General features: G+C 41.1%; 1 long non-coding RNA gene and 1 other non-coding gene across 2 annotated transcripts; one reads left to right on the plus strand and one right to left on the minus strand.

The window, feature by feature from the left end:
* Positions 1-86: 86 nt before the first annotated feature.
* On the minus strand, positions 87-14,258 carry LOC118643227. The gene is made up of 5 exons (XR_004961971.1): positions 14,123-14,258; positions 11,694-11,995; positions 11,276-11,329; positions 1,442-1,603; positions 87-195 (listed from the first exon to the last, which is right to left on the minus strand). It is a non-coding gene; the product is annotated as an uncharacterized LOC118643227 (long non-coding RNA).
* Positions 11,725-11,804, plus strand: LOC118643246. Its single transcript, XR_004961976.1, has one exon. It is a non-coding gene; the product is annotated as a small nucleolar RNA SNORA76 (small nucleolar RNA).
* Positions 14,259-15,559: the final 1,301 nt, after the last annotated feature.

The following is a 15,559-nucleotide window of genomic DNA, read 5'->3' on the forward strand; positions in this document are numbered from 1 at the left end:
GCCAGGAACCACCAGGGAAGCCGGCTAGCACTGAATTCCTGCGGACGAATGGCGTACAGAGAACAGGAAAGGAAACTTACTGTGGTGCTCCAGGAAGACTGTTCAGCTGTGTGGCCAGCCTGCACCTGGAGGCCAGCCAAGCAGTTCAAGACTAGGATGCCTGGTGGGGAAGTGTAGTTGACACTTGAAATGTTCCTTGAGAGAGTGGGAGAAAATCAAAAAGGAAGCTTAACACATCAGAAATGCATCAGAGGATCATAATCAGTTCTATGCTGCCAAAGATTTAAAAAATAAAAACACAAAAAAATAAGAGGGGCCAAGAGGAAGACATTCTTTGCGTAATGAAATCTGTTTCTAATTCTAAACTGCTACGACACACAAGTCAAAATCAACCATTTGTAAATTGTCTCCCCTCTTTGTCCTGCCCCCTTAACGTCCACCTCCTCTCTCTGGAGAGCCTGGAAAACTAAGCTGGTGTGATAGGAGTCAGTCGGCAGGGTCTTGGCTGGCATGGCTGACTTGGGTCTCCGTGAGCCTGGACGTGGAGAACAAACCTGTGGGGAGCAGCAGCGTGTACGATTAGCCCTGGTCTACACCCAAGCTAGGACACAAAGCTGCTTTCCTCTTGGGATTTGTAGGAAACGTAAGGTAATGATGCCAAAAGTGGTTCTCTCTCATTAAAACAACCAGTAAAACTATCCTATTTTTTTGCACAAGGTGTTTCATTATATTTTTTATGGGAAACCAAGGGAAAAGCACACTGCAATTCATTCAAGTGTTTTAACTGTTGTGGCTCATTTCATGTTTGTGTGACAAAGAGCTCAGATCCGACTTCGGTTACCAATGTGTCACTTATTCAAAAACCCAACTATGCCCTTAGGTAGAAAGATTTTATTATGTGTCTACTAGGCAGAGCAGGGTTGAAAAAAATACCAGCTCCCAGGGGGTCCATATGCCCACAACAGTGTTAGCCACCTTGATGTACCCCATTTGTCTGCAGGTACCAAATGAAGAAGAGCAAAAAAAAAAAAGGTGTGGGAGCTGCACGTTTACATGTGTTCTTAGCTATGCTCACTACACGACTGGAAAGCCATCAATCTTCAAAGGCCTCAAAACTACTTTTATAGTAATAACAAGTGCACACTCTTAGTTGGGTTATTAAAAATGGCATGAACACGGTCTCCACAGAGGTGGTATGCTGTGCTTGCTGGCACAAGTGGGGGGCGGGGGGATATTTTTTCCTCACTTGTTATGACTTACTGGAAAGGCATTGGGCAGCCAGAGACAGGAGCCAGGGTTGGGGTAGTTTCATAGGAAAGCAGGACTGAAGTTAGCTTTAGCATAAAAAGAAAAACCTTTGTTCTTTATGTATATGTAATCCAAAAATAACAAACTCCACCAGACCAGGAGGTATGGACGGACACTAAACACAGTATCTAACCATGATGCACCCTCTGCTGCAGCTGGCACAGCACGTGGACTCAGCAGGCTGGGACCGTCTGGATGATTCAGGGCCTGGTCTTCGGGGTTCTGTGGGTTGCTGGGTTGGCGATACCAGGTTGCAGAAGGGATTCAAGTTCACAGAACACTTCAGAGGTGAACTCTGCAGGATAAATAAAACTGGTTATAATGTTAAAAAAGATTCTGGGCAGTGATGGAGGAGGGGTATGTTTTCATTGCTCTTATTTTGATGGTCAAAGCTCCCATCAGGTTTTTTCCCCTCCCCATTTGGAAAACATTATATAGTGGGCCATTTTTCTTTCTCCCAAAAACTGATACATGGATAATGGAACTGAACTATGTGCAACAGGAAAAGTCAAAAGGGAAACAGCAAAGGTTATCCAACATGGGCAGTAATTGAACATCAAGTCTGAAGTCAACTGGGTCAAGCTGTTAGCCCAACTGGGTTACTAGGATTCTGGGGGCAGAGAGAAATGGAGCGGGAGGAGGGATTGCAGTTCAGACAAACATCACAATAGTCTGGTAGTAAAGACGGAGATTAAGTAAAACAGGTTTTACTGTTTAGCTGCGTTCAGTTACTACAAAGTGTACATAAAGTATTAGTCCTTTGAGACTGACATGATTAATGATCAATGTGGTGGGAAACAATATAGTTATTGTACACAGGCACTTACAAACTCTCTATAGATCCCTGTTTGTTTCAAACAAAACAAGATGAACCATGATGCCCCTGGTCTGATATAAAGCCCCACTGGATTCTGTGGATACATGTAAGAAATGGCCTGTTTAGCCAGAACACTGGTGAAAACACCTATATCAGACTGTCGCTAGACAGGTGGATTTTTTTATATTTTATTATATGGAGGTGAGTGTTGGAGAAGTTAAAATTCCAATTTGTTTTCATTCAGTATTAGTTTAGTTCTAAATATAGCAAACCCCATCCAGGTGCTATCAGATGACCAGTTACTGCTTAGTTAAGTGTAAAATTTTTCATACACATTAATGTCAATAGTTTATTACAAGTTGTGCAAAATGGACTCTAGTTTAATAATGGGGAGAAAAGGATTAGGTTGCTCCTGAAACTGACTGTAGAGCATGTAAAATGATTTTACTGGATTCTGTTCAACTGTAATCAATGAAAAAAATGTATGTTGTAGACAAAGTTGCAGAATTAAAAAGAAATCTGCTTTTAATTTATTCTTTTTGTATTAAGAATTTGTATAGTACCTTTACATTTTGCAAAACAGTGTTGTCGACACTTATTAAAGCATTTTAAAATGAAGAGATCTCAGTTGGTTCTTGGAAATTTTTTTCTAGGTGATAAATGCTTAAGCATGCTCTGGAAATCTGTAGCTCAGTGCTTATATCCTTTTTTAAAAGTCAATGTTTTAAAATTTTTATTTTTTAATTACGGTTTGCATTCAACATTATTCTGTATTAGTTTCAGGTGTACAGCATAGCAGTTAGGCACTCTTACTTTACAAAGTGTCCCCCCGATATTTCAGGTACCCACCTGGCGCCATATGCAGTTACTACAGGATTTATTGACTACATTACCTACGCCGGACTTGACATCCCCATGACTATGTTGTAACTACCGATCTGTACTTGTTAATTCCTTCTCCTTTTTCACCCAGCCCCTCACCGTCCTCTCCTTTGGCATCCATCAACCTGTTCTCTGTATCTATGAGTCTCTCTATTTTGTTTGTTCGTTTATTTTGTTCTTTAGATTCCACATATAAGTGAAACTATATGGCATCTTTCTCTGATTTATTTCACTTAGCATAATACCCTCTACATCCATCCATTCTGTCATAGGATTTCATTCTTTTTTTATGGTTGAGTAGTATTTCATTGTATATATGTACTACAGATTTTTTATCCACTCACCTATTGTACAGATGCTATTCTTACAGTCGAGCTCAGTTCATTCAGTCAATTTTCTAATTCTCGTTCAATTTTTATTTTCCTTTTGTTACTTAGATGAAGGTGATATATGCTCATTTATGTATTTCTCCTACTCCATAAAAGGATGTGAGATTAGAGATCAATCTTTGTCAGGATGCTACTTTAGTACTTGTATCCCTGTTCATTATAAATAGTTACCCGTGTGCAGCATGTGCCAGGCATGGGTACTGTTCCCACAGAACAGCCCCTGGTGGAAGAGATACTGAGGACCCCCGGGCTCTGGAGGTCAAGCTTAGTCTGTCTTCATGTGGTCCCTGGTTCTGTGTGGGATGCACAAGGCCAATCAGGGAGACGGGCAGAATGCTCAGGCTCTTTACCATCACTGCTGTTCACTTCTGTGCTCACACAGCTCAAACTCTGTCACTCATCCTCTAGGTCATATCACACTGGGCCTGCAGTTACAAAAAAACCCATATTTATGGGCATAAAAGTAAGTGGCTGACCTCAGTGGAGACTTTGCTGTAATTGAATTCCTGTCCCCTAATCTAAGCCAACATGCATCTTTTCAGTAGCAGGAAACTGGAATCTGGCGGCCAAGAACATCCCTGGATGGAAGTTCTCCCCACACGGAAAGCCCTTGCTGAAGCATCTGCCACCAGAGCGGGCTAACCCCTGCCCAAAATGAGAGCTATGCACTGAGAACGCAGAGCCTGTTTGGAAGCATTTTATACTTCCTAAAGCCTTTCCTTGGGAAAGCAACCCAGGGTCCCTGTATCTCAACATAATCTACACTATTTTCAAATAAACAGGGATCTTCTACAAGTCTTTTACATGTAAATATGCCACGACCTAGGAAATAAATCTGATATCTACTCGTTAAGTTCTATCACATGAAAGCAACTCACACACAGGAAGGTGGGACTTTTCCATTTCTTCTCCACTCCTTCCTTTCACCGCAGACACACTCATTCCCCCCTTAGAAAATGCCAACAAGGCAATTTGGTTATTAGAGAACACAAAAGAAACACCAAACCCCAATAGAACGCACTAGAAATAGCCAGGTCTCTCCTTCCTCTCTCCCCCAAAACCAGTTCAAAAAAGCTCAGACATAAAATTTTCTCTAAAAAGGGTGTCAGAAAACCATAAATGAGGGCTAGCAAGCAGGCACCGGCCACAGCTGAAGTCATTCATTGCATATTCCTTGCTGCGTCCAGGTCTTCAAAAGCTCACGCTCTGAAGCCTTAGACAAACAGGCACAGGACCACAACACGGGAATCAGGTCGTCAGCAATAAACAGAAGAAAGAGGTTAAAATGAGTCCCCAGGATAAGAGACCAACGAGCATGTTAACAGGATCTCTCACTGATTCCTCGTTCAAGGTGACAGGTCAGAGATGGCAGAGAAAAGGCAGAAGAACCGTAGAAATATAGCCTCTTCGGCCTGGCACAAAGCCATGCTCCTGGCATTGTCAGCATCTACTCAGGCAAGAGCTGAGGGGCCTGGATTGCAATTCAGGAGCATAAACAGTGAGCAGATTGACACAGCCCATTCATTTATAACTGCCCCCAAGATTTGTTTAAATCAGAAACTTTTTTCCTCTTCATAAATCTATATCCCAACTAACTGGAAGTTTCCTTTTATTTTTTCACTCATGCATCTATTGTGTAGCAAACTCATTTCAATCATGCTTTCATTCTTCCCATTCCCAAAACCAATCTTGTCAAGGTCAAGGATGACTCCCCACAATGCTAAAATCCAGCTGTTTTCATTTTATGACTTACCAGTGGAGCCCTCTTGCACACAGCCTATCCCTCAAGAGCTTCCTTCGCTGTAACATTTTCTTCACTTGGATCCCAGGTGTTTCTCCTTTGCGCACAGGACTCGTTTTCCAATCCCCTTGGTAGTTTTTCATCTCCCTGACTTTTTAGCAGTGGAGCATCCCAGGGCCCAGGTCTTGGGCTCCTTTTCTTCATTATCCACAATCATTCTTCTTGTCGCTCTCATCTCATCTTACGGTTTTATAGGTCGTCTCTGCTGATGGCATCTCTACTTATCCCTACATCCTGGACCTCCTCTTTAGAACCTGTGTACCCTACTGCCTGCTCAGCATCTCCACATGGACATCTAACATGCTAACATGTCCACAACTGAATTCCTGACCTCCCCTTCAAATCTGCTGCATTACTTGTCTCCCTCAGCTCAGTTATGGGCAACCCCAGCCTCCCAGTTCCTGGGTCAAAAATCTTGGACTCATCCATGATTGCTTTCTTTCTCTCACACCTCACGCCTGCAGCAAAACAAATGAGGGTAAAATCCCTGCATTCAAGAGATTTATATTATATTTGGGGGTGGAGGGAGGAAAGAAAAAGTAAATTATACAAGCCAGTAGAAAGTGTAAGCAGGCAGGGACTGGGGAAGATTTAGCCTCTGACAAGGAGAAACATTTTTTTCCTCCTGTCAGGTCAGAAAAGCTGCTGGCAGGTGTGGAGGTGAAGAGAGACCCTAGGCTTGCTCCAGATTCCACATGGCGTGAGAAGAGATCGTGAGGCTATCCTCCCAGTGAGGGTCAGTAGGTGGCTGGGTAGGGTCAGGATGGAGCAGAGTAGAGTATGAAATGACCCGAGAAGAAATGAAGATGCAGAATGTCCTCCATGCACCACTTAGGGCCCAGCCACCACTGGACACCTGGTGGCTGTAAATTCCCTCCTGGTACTTACTAGCCAGGGCACCGGAGGCCGATGGAATGTCATAGGCTTAGGTTTTGCAGTGTGGTGTGGCAGAGGACAAAGGATAAGAGAGTAGAAGGTCCTGGTGAGAGTGACTGGAATGATGGCAATGGCTTCTAGATGGACTAGAAAGTGCAGCCAGGAAGATGAAGATAAAGCAGGAAACAGAAGAATAAATAGGATGCTTTGAAGAGGCCAAGGGACAGCAGAATAAAGGAGGGAGAGAGCAAGGGTAGGACTTCACGACCAGACAGTAGGTTAATACTCATTTTCCATAACATTAGCCACTCGCGTGTGGAGTGAACCACACAATCTAATGATCGTCACATGGACAAGTCCCTATTAGCCCAGCTGGTGTGGCTCAGTGGTTGAGTGTCGACCCATGCACCAAGAGGTCGCCATTTCGATTCCTGGTCAGAGCACATGCCCAGGTTGTGGGCCTGATCCCTGGTGCAGGGCATGCAGGAGGCAGCCAATCAATGTTCTCTCTCATCATTGTTTCTATCTCACTCTCCTTTCTTCTCTCTCTCAAATCAATAAAGAAAAAATATTTTTAAAAAAGAAAAGTCTGTTATGCTGATGCAGTTAATGAACATCCATCTGAGCTTGGGTACACGCACCTGGGTCTCATTCCCTTTGGGCAAGAGCTGCAAATCTGGTTGCCTGTCCTATCAGGAGACCAAATTTGCGCCAATTATTATTATTATTATAATTATTTTATTTTTTTATTCCTCACCCAAGGATATTTTTCCATTTTTTTTCTTAAGATAGAGTGGGAATGAGAGGGGGAGAGAGAGGAAAAAAACCATCAATGAGAGAGAGACACATCGACTAGTTGCCTCCTGCATGACCCTGACCAGGGCCGGGGACTGAACTGAAACTGAGGTACGTGCCATTGACTAGAATCAAACTCGTGACTCATTGGTCCATGGACCAACCCTCTAACTGCTGAGTCAAACTGGCCAGGGCCACACCAATTATTTTAATAGAGATTTGATAAAAACAATTTTAGCCAGATAGCGAAGAGGTCACAGAGCAAAAAGGAACACAGATGTCACAGAGATGTTGAGCACAGGAAGCAGCGACTACTCTTAGGCATGGAAAACAAAGACAAGGGATAATTGGAAGTAGAAGCTTGTAGGGGCAGCCTGTGAAGCTGGGTGTCAGACCTGAGGAGTGGGCACTGCTCCACGGGCACCAGAGCCTCAGGACCTTGGCAGGACCCCCTAGAGCTGGGCTCAAACCTACAAAGAGGGGGTGCTGGCTGATGATGCTGTGGCCTTTCAGTGGTACGATGAAGTAGTACAAGTGTGGAAAAACTGTGAGTTAGCGCCAATTGCTCCTCCAGGAAGTAACTGTCACCACTGAGCTGGAGAACTCAGGCTGTGCCATCACTGTTAGGGACAGGAGGCTAACAAAAGCCAACCAGAAAAAGAAAAGTGTGGCCTGCGAGTGTCATCATGAGCAGAGCGTGGAAGGTGCGGTGGAAGCAGAGAGAACAGCCGCACAACCGGCACCTGCTGACCAGTAGCCTAGCCTTTCACCTCGAAGTTGTGGCTGGTGAACTCAGTAGTGATCCCAAGTCCCTAGGTCAACAGACAAACCAAACATCTCTAAATCAACACAGACCTCTAAAATCCACAGCTATAATATAAAGGACAAGCCAATTTCCAGATTTTAGATTAAAATATTTTTTTAAATACAGGACAAAAAAATACAGGTATCTTTGACCCATGTTAGTATAATGTGAGTCGCTGTCTTGGAATGAACTTCAGTAGTAACAGGTCAAAGCATATGAAGACACTTTCCCAAAATGATGAAATCACAATCACTATTTTCTACATATCTTTTACATCCATAACAAATACTAGCTTATTCCTCTCAAACCATTTCTTATTCTAAGGAAAATTCGAAAATAATGTCTAAAAAGTGCATGGCATATGAGAAGAATGGGTACTGAATGAATGGTTGAATGAATGAGTTTACATCAGACCATGTGAAACCTGACCATAAAGTTCTCCCAGGGGATATTCAGCCATGAGTAGCAAGTCTCCATTTCTATCACAAAATCAAACTTTTGCTTAATTCCAATCACATTACTCTTATTAGCTGCCCTTTGCTTTGTTATAGAAGGAGAGGGGTTTTTCTTAGTGCTCTCCTGTGCTCTCTTTGAACAAAATATTTTCAAGTCTGTTTTCCTTACAATCCTTCCAAATCTTTTTTGCTTAGCAAATTTGAAATTCTTTAATTTTCAAGGTCATGCATTTCTATTTGTATGTGTGTCTGTTGTTAAATGCAGGCACTGTTTGGTAACTTATATTGGATGTTGTCTCAAGTCTATAGAAATCATCCAAAACGGTTATCTAATGGCAATCCTAGGACTTCAGAAAATATTATTACCATGGAATGCAGTCACTAGGTCCTAAGGATTTAACTAGATGCTATTTACTGAAACGCAACTTCATCAAATCCTTTTCCATTCCACTCTGATCTCCCACATTTTAATATATTGCTCATTCTTGTTACCAAATCTTACTTATATCTGTTAAGCTATTAAATTAAATATTAACACATTCTTGACCAGCAATTTTACACAGAAGTTATCTCATGTCACTGGCTTTTTCGTAATTGAGTATGAAAGTGAAACAATCTAAATAAACTTCAGTATACTTTCTTTATAATGAATTTAAATGAAACTTTGTACATACCTGCTATATATTATATTTATACATATTATATATTTTAGTAATTTTTTTGGTGTGGTATACTCTATAGAAATCACCTACATGTAATGAATGGTATGCACCAGGTTTTGCAAATATATCTGGTTTCACTGTGCTTTCCTTTTGAAACACACACTTTACAAGTTCTAGCTGGATTTTTTTTTTTTTTATACCAGTGACCACATTTTTTCTAAAATGTGGTCTTTTAGTTGCCCTGAAAGCTTAAAAGGTAAATCAATGGAAGGAGGGAGCTCTTTTAGAAGTATCAGAAGTGTTAGGTTCTGAGCTGTACTCATTTGAACCAGCAGATATCCATTCCCTAGCTACTTCAAGCAGAAATTTTTTGTATCTTATTTTGTCTATTGTAATTACAGTAAATTTTGAATGCACTGAATAAAGCGCAATTGATCAGAAAGAATGCTACCTTTTTAGACCACTTTATATACTTTTTCGAAAGATACTGCTGTTCGCCAAATATTAGTCTCCTCGATCGACTCCTTTCATGTATTTGTTGTAATCTAATATGCACGCAGGTTTAACTATATCTTCCGTAGAAGTTCTTTTTCACTTCTTGTTTTCATAGAGGCATCATGGATAGTTGATCATAGTCACAAGTCTTTTATCTTTCCATGATATAAGGACAATGGGTCCTTTCCGTAAAAACATTTCCCCTCTCTGAATATTCTTTGACTTTTCTTTTAGTACCTTTGGTAAGCCACAGTTTTCTCTTATGGTACCAGATTAACATTTTCTTTTCTAATGTTTCAGCTGTAGAAACGCTGTTGTAGTAATTATCTTGGTATACATGATGCCAAGAATCAAGATACAGCTCTAAGACAGATAATATAGTTTCCTGCAGCCTTTTGCCTTCACCCAAATAAATCTCGAAGTTGCAAATGTATCCACTTTCGCTTTCACAAAGCATTCTCACTAAAATCCCATACTTTATTATTTTTGCCGCATTATGTGTTCTGAAGCTGATACGTCCTCTATATGGTTTCATTGCTTCATCTATCTATCCTGCTTAGATAGATACAAAGACTGAAGTTTTGGAAGAAAGTAATCCAAAAGAGGTCTAATTTTATATAGTCTGTCTTCATTAGATGTATTTTGTGAATTATCACTAGGGTGGGAAAATGTAAGCATTTGCTCGAGCCTCATTCTGCTCATAGTTTTAGGAAATACTGGAGCTTCAACCAAAGGATCCGTTGACCAGTAATCCCTCCAATGTGATTTTTCCATTTGTCCCATTAGTATCAACAAACTGAGATACTTCTTTAAATCGGTATTGGTAACTTTCATCCATGGTACAGTTTTAGGAGATTTTCTGTAAAACTGTTCCATTTGGTGGTGGTATAAATTGCTTTGAGAAACAACTAAATCAAAAAAATCATCACAAAAGGAGAATCATTTGTAACAAAAATTAATCAATAGAAAAATAAAAAATAAAAAAATAAAAAATAAATCATCACTAAAAAGTACTTCCATCACTTCCCTGATGCTCCGTGGATCACTAAGGTCAGCAGTTAACACCCAAAATATTTGAATAATCCTCCAAAGTTGGTGTAATATCATTTTCAATCCACTCTTCTTCAAAATCGCTTTCACTATCAGATCTTATTACATTTCTTTTTTGTCGTTTTGGTGGTCTAATATCCAACTCATTACTGTCTTCCAATGAACTATCAATTTCTACATCACTACAATATATTTCAAGATCACTCGGACAATCAGGTAAAGTGTCTGCATATAATTAATTGAAATGTTCACCTTCACAATCCATCATGGTTTAAACTTTTGTAATACTATAATTGTGATAAAAACCTAAATATCAAGAAGTCTTTTATAATAAACTGAACCCGACGAAGAAAGATTTTACAATAGCGTTGATATGTATGTTAAGACTGCGAGTGGTTAGAAGATAGTCCAAGTTCAGACAGCTCGACAATGTGATTGTTTTGTTTCCCACACCTTCGATTTTGTGGTCCCGAGCCCGGAGGAGTGGGAAGAAAAGGAGTCCACAGGAGAAGACAGAATGGTGTGCTGTTCTTCGAATTCTGACCCTCTGGGCAAAGAGTCACAAATACAATAATCCTATATTACCCTGAGTTTCAAAAATTGAAATAGCTAATGCAAGTGCAAACATGAGTTACCTCGTGATCGGTCAACAACTTTGGGCATGAAAACACGAGTTAACTCATGAGCGGTCAACAATGTGTTAATCATCCCTGCTTCCCTGATTTTTGAGGTGGCTTTTCCTCTTGCTATCCTTTAATAAAGGGGAACACTCCCTCTGGTCTTTTTTGGTGCCTTATGTAATTAAAGGGTTTGTAAATGTTCACATTTTTAGCAATTATGTCATTTTCTTAATATTTTTCTTTGTTCGTCTCCAAAAGTTGTTGCTATTCCTTTAGACTTTTCAGGAGAAAGAGTCTCCTCTTTTACTTTTGTGACATACCTATTTATTGTAGAGCTCCTGAGCTTTGATCAAATTTCTCTTCAATCTTCCCATCTTTTGAGAAAAGATATTATTTGGTTTTTATTAGGTATTTTCAGTTTTTCTAAAGTGTATATACTTCTCTACACATTATCCTCTTTTCCCCAAAGTAGCTTTCCAAATAAAAACTTAATAAAATAGAGAGTAATAGAACTCATCAGATGAGCTCTTCCTAAATCTCTCCTCTACCAGAAATGTCTCTATGGCCACAGAGTCCTTCTCCCTCCGTGCTCTTCTGTGGTCCCAGAGCTAACCTGTCCCTGCTCTGGAGTGCACCCACGTCTGCCTGCTGTGGGCCTGTCTGTTCATTCCCCTTCTCCTCTAACGTTACTTTTCCCCCTCTATTGGCTTTTACCCTTTGACATATAAATATACTCACATTTTTCCATTTTAAAAATAAAAAATCCTCTGCAGTGCCAGAACACATGCAAGCACGTAACTGGGGCCGAGGGCTCCCCGCCGGTGGCCCTTTTAACTGCTGGTGACAGGGTAGCAGCGTGCTTCCCAGGGCGAGTTTTCCAGGGGTTGTGACTGACCCAGCCCTTAGCAAGGACTGAAATGCCCTATGGAAACATCGGAGATCCTGTAGGCTCTGCTACTTAGGGCCCTGCACATTAACTATATTTGTTCTTTTTCCTTGGTGATAAGAGACACGTATCTTCATTACCGCGCTGTGGATGGCTATTGAGAAGGAAAAAATAAATAAATAAAATAAAAATGAAAAATCCTAACAGTGTAGTTTCCTCTAACTACTATCACATCTCTCTGTTCAGCCAAATGTTTGGGAAGAAAAGCCCTTGGTTACTTTCTTCACTTTTTCATATCTATTTGCTTCTTTACTCTGGTCTCCATCCTGCAGGCACACATCCCACATCACCCAGCTGCCACAGCCAAAGGCGTCTGTAGCTTTCTGCCCTCCAAACAACATCTGACTGTGTCTAGGGACTTACGCACGGAGTGCCCATTGGCCAGGCACTGGGGTAGGTGCTGTGGCGCCAGAAATGGATGGCAGTTGTGATTCCCACCCTCTTGGCTTCAACAAGTCTTGGCTCACCTTCGCAGGCTTCACCTAAATGTTACTTAAATCTTCCTATTCTCCAAGTCTTTTTTCCCCTTTCTTATTGTATATAGCTTCTCAAAGCAATCCCTTCTGTAGCCACGTCTTCAATTACTATATATACTCTAATGACAATATACTTTTTTATTTTAACAGTTTAATTTTACATTGTGTACCTTATTCACTAAAACCATAGATTCCAAATTGCTCTATAAAAGCAATCATAAAAAAAAGTGATATTCTTAGCATGTCAACTTTAGGAAATTTCCCTAATTACTTTTTTTGGTGGGGGAGGAGGAGGATTCAGGCTGGGAAGAGGCAGGAAATTTCTGAGGTGCTTCTAGAAATGTTATATATCTAGATCTTGTTTTACATCTTGACATATATTACATATATCAAGAATCATTGAGCTCTACAAATAAGATCAGTACATCTCACACACTACCCCGTTTATTGGTATGTTCTATCTGAATTTAAAAAACAAGATATTAGCTCTGGCCGGTTTTGCTCAGCAGTTAGCGCATCAGCCGGCGGGGTTTGATTCCGGTCAAGGGCACATACCTCGGGTTGCAGTTCGGTCCCTGGCCCTGGTTGGGGTTGTAAAGGAGGCAGCCAATCAATGTGTCTCTCTCACACTGATGTTTCTCTCTCCTGCCTTCCCTCCTTCCCTCCCACTCTATCTGAAGATAAATGGAAAAATGTTCTCGGGTGAGGATTAAAAAAACAACTACTAATTACCCCATTAAATTGCTTTTGCAATGACTTCTATAGCAAATGTCTTAACGCAGAAAAAGTTTGGGTTTATGGTTTACCAACGGCCAGCAAACAGTGGCCGATAGGCCACCTGCCTCGTTTATAAGTGAGGCTTTACTGGGACAGCCATAGGCTGAGTGATTGTGACGGAGACCTAAGATCCTTAAAGAAAAGTTTTGCCAACCTGGACGTAAACTTCAAATAATAACTTTAAACTGTCCCTTTTTAGGATAATTCAAATCAACCTCATGAAATGCCAAAGTAACAAGGAGATTCATAAAACAGCTGCATAAATTAGTTAGTTAACTGTAACCAAGCATTTCCAAAACTCTAACGTGGGTGTGGCAGCACTCTTTGCCTTAAGCTGCACTACCAGTTTAATGACACAGATCACAAATTGGGACTTTATTTGTCCTTACACAATGCTAATTTGGAGGGGAGGGTTAATCCTTACCCAAGGATATTTTTCACTGATTGTTTTTAGATAGAGTGGAAGGGTGGGGGGAGGGAGAGGGGGAGAGAGAAAGAGAGAGAGAGAGAGAGTGCGCGCCAGCGAGCGAGAGAGAAACATTGGTATGAGACAGACACATGGACTGGTTGCCTCTCCCAAGACCCCTACTGGGGCCAGGGACTGAACCTGCAACCCAGGTGCATGCCCTTGCCCGGGAGTTGAACCCTTGACCCTTTGGTCAGTGGGCAAACACTTCAACTGCTGAACCAAACCAGCCAGGGCTGATGGTAATTTTTTTAAATTTGGTGTTCATATATATATATATTTTTAAAGTGTCCACTTAAAAAAAAAAATCGAGATTTTGGCTGTTCATACAAAGAAAACAAGATGGAGCAACATTGGAACCATAGTCCTACAAGGTAACACTGAGCTAAAGTAACTCCAGCAACCCTGAAGCTAAGCACTGGTTGACATGTCACACTGTGCTTGGCCTGTCCACTTTCCTGACAGCGGAGATGAGACAAGAAATGCTGCTATTAGTGCTTACTTGAAAAGTAGGAAAGCAAAGGACAGGCAGGGATCAGGTGTTTAACTCACTTAACCAGGGATCAGGTTAAGCTCACTTGTTTCCTGTCGTGGGCATGCAAGCTTACAACTTTGAGTTTAAGCAACAGCCTCTAGCAAAAAGGCAGAAAAGAATCAGAGATGTCTAAGGGCCAGAGGACCAGACAGGGCAGTAGTTAACTCGATGCTTGCATCAAATTGTAGGGATCTCCCCATTCTTCCAAAGTGGCCCTGTTCCTGTCTCAGGTAATTCTGCCTAGTAAAAGGCTTCTTCGTACTATTTTTGTAATCTCTACGAGTCTATATTCATTTCAAAATAAAATGTTTTAAAAAATAGTATTTCCTGCCCTGGCCGGTTTGGCTCAGCGGTTAGAGCATCGGCCTGCGGTCCAGAGAGACCCGAGTTCGGTTCCCGCTAAGGGCACGTACCTTGGTTGCAGTTTGTCCCCGGCCCTGGTTGGTCGTGCGGGTGGCAGCCACTCGATGTGTCCCTTTCACGTCGATGTTTCTCTCTCTCTCTCTCTCTTCCCCTCTCTCCCTCCCACTCTATCTGTACAAAAAATGGAAAAATGTCCTCGGGTGAGGATAAAAAAATAAAAAATAAACATAAAAAATAGTATTTCCTTACACTGATTAAAAATCTGTCTTCCTTCCTGTACCTTAATGGGTCCTTAGCCATATATAATATGTTTAATTTAATCTCTCTTCCAGCAGAAAGCTCTTCCATTATCTGTAACTCTCTTGCCCACATCCCCACCAAGAGTTTTCTTCCTCACGGACTCTCCTGTCCTATAGAGTATTCATTCAATCAGCAAATATTCCTTGAGTACCCGCCATCAGTATAGTACATTCTAGACTCTGGGGGTGTAACAGTGAACTCTGTTCTTGCCTTGTGGAACCAACACTAAATTATCATGTCTGATAATGTAATATAAGCTATCATTAGACTCTCTCTCTCTCTTTCTCTCTCCCCCTCTCCCTCCCCCCACCCTTCCACTCTATCTAAAAACAATCAGTGAAAAATATCCTTGGGTAAGGATTAACCCTCCCCTCCAAATTAGCATTGTGTAAGGACAAATAAAGTCCCAATTTGTGATCTGTGTCAGTGGCCATATCATATTACTAATTTCATTACACTCATAATCCACTTAATTACCTAATTTGTACTCTTATACATTGCTCACATATATGCTCAACCAACTAGGTTTTTGGACCCAAATTTCTTTATGGTCATCCCTGCTAAGTGTTATATTTTTATTTTTTTAAGTGTTATATTTTTAGAATCTGCCTTTCTCTTCAGTCTGTCAAGAACTGCTAGAACGTCAGTTTCTTTTCTACCTTAGCACACACCCTCTCCCTTCTAGTTTCTTGTCTATAAATCTGGTAAATATACCTCTCTGTATAATCATCTGAATCAGTC

Source organism: Molossus molossus, unplaced genomic scaffold, assembly GCF_014108415.1.
Source record: "Molossus molossus isolate mMolMol1 unplaced genomic scaffold, mMolMol1.p scaffold_m16_p_32, whole genome shotgun sequence".
Classification (NCBI taxonomy): Eukaryota; Metazoa; Chordata; class Mammalia; order Chiroptera; family Molossidae; genus Molossus; species Molossus molossus.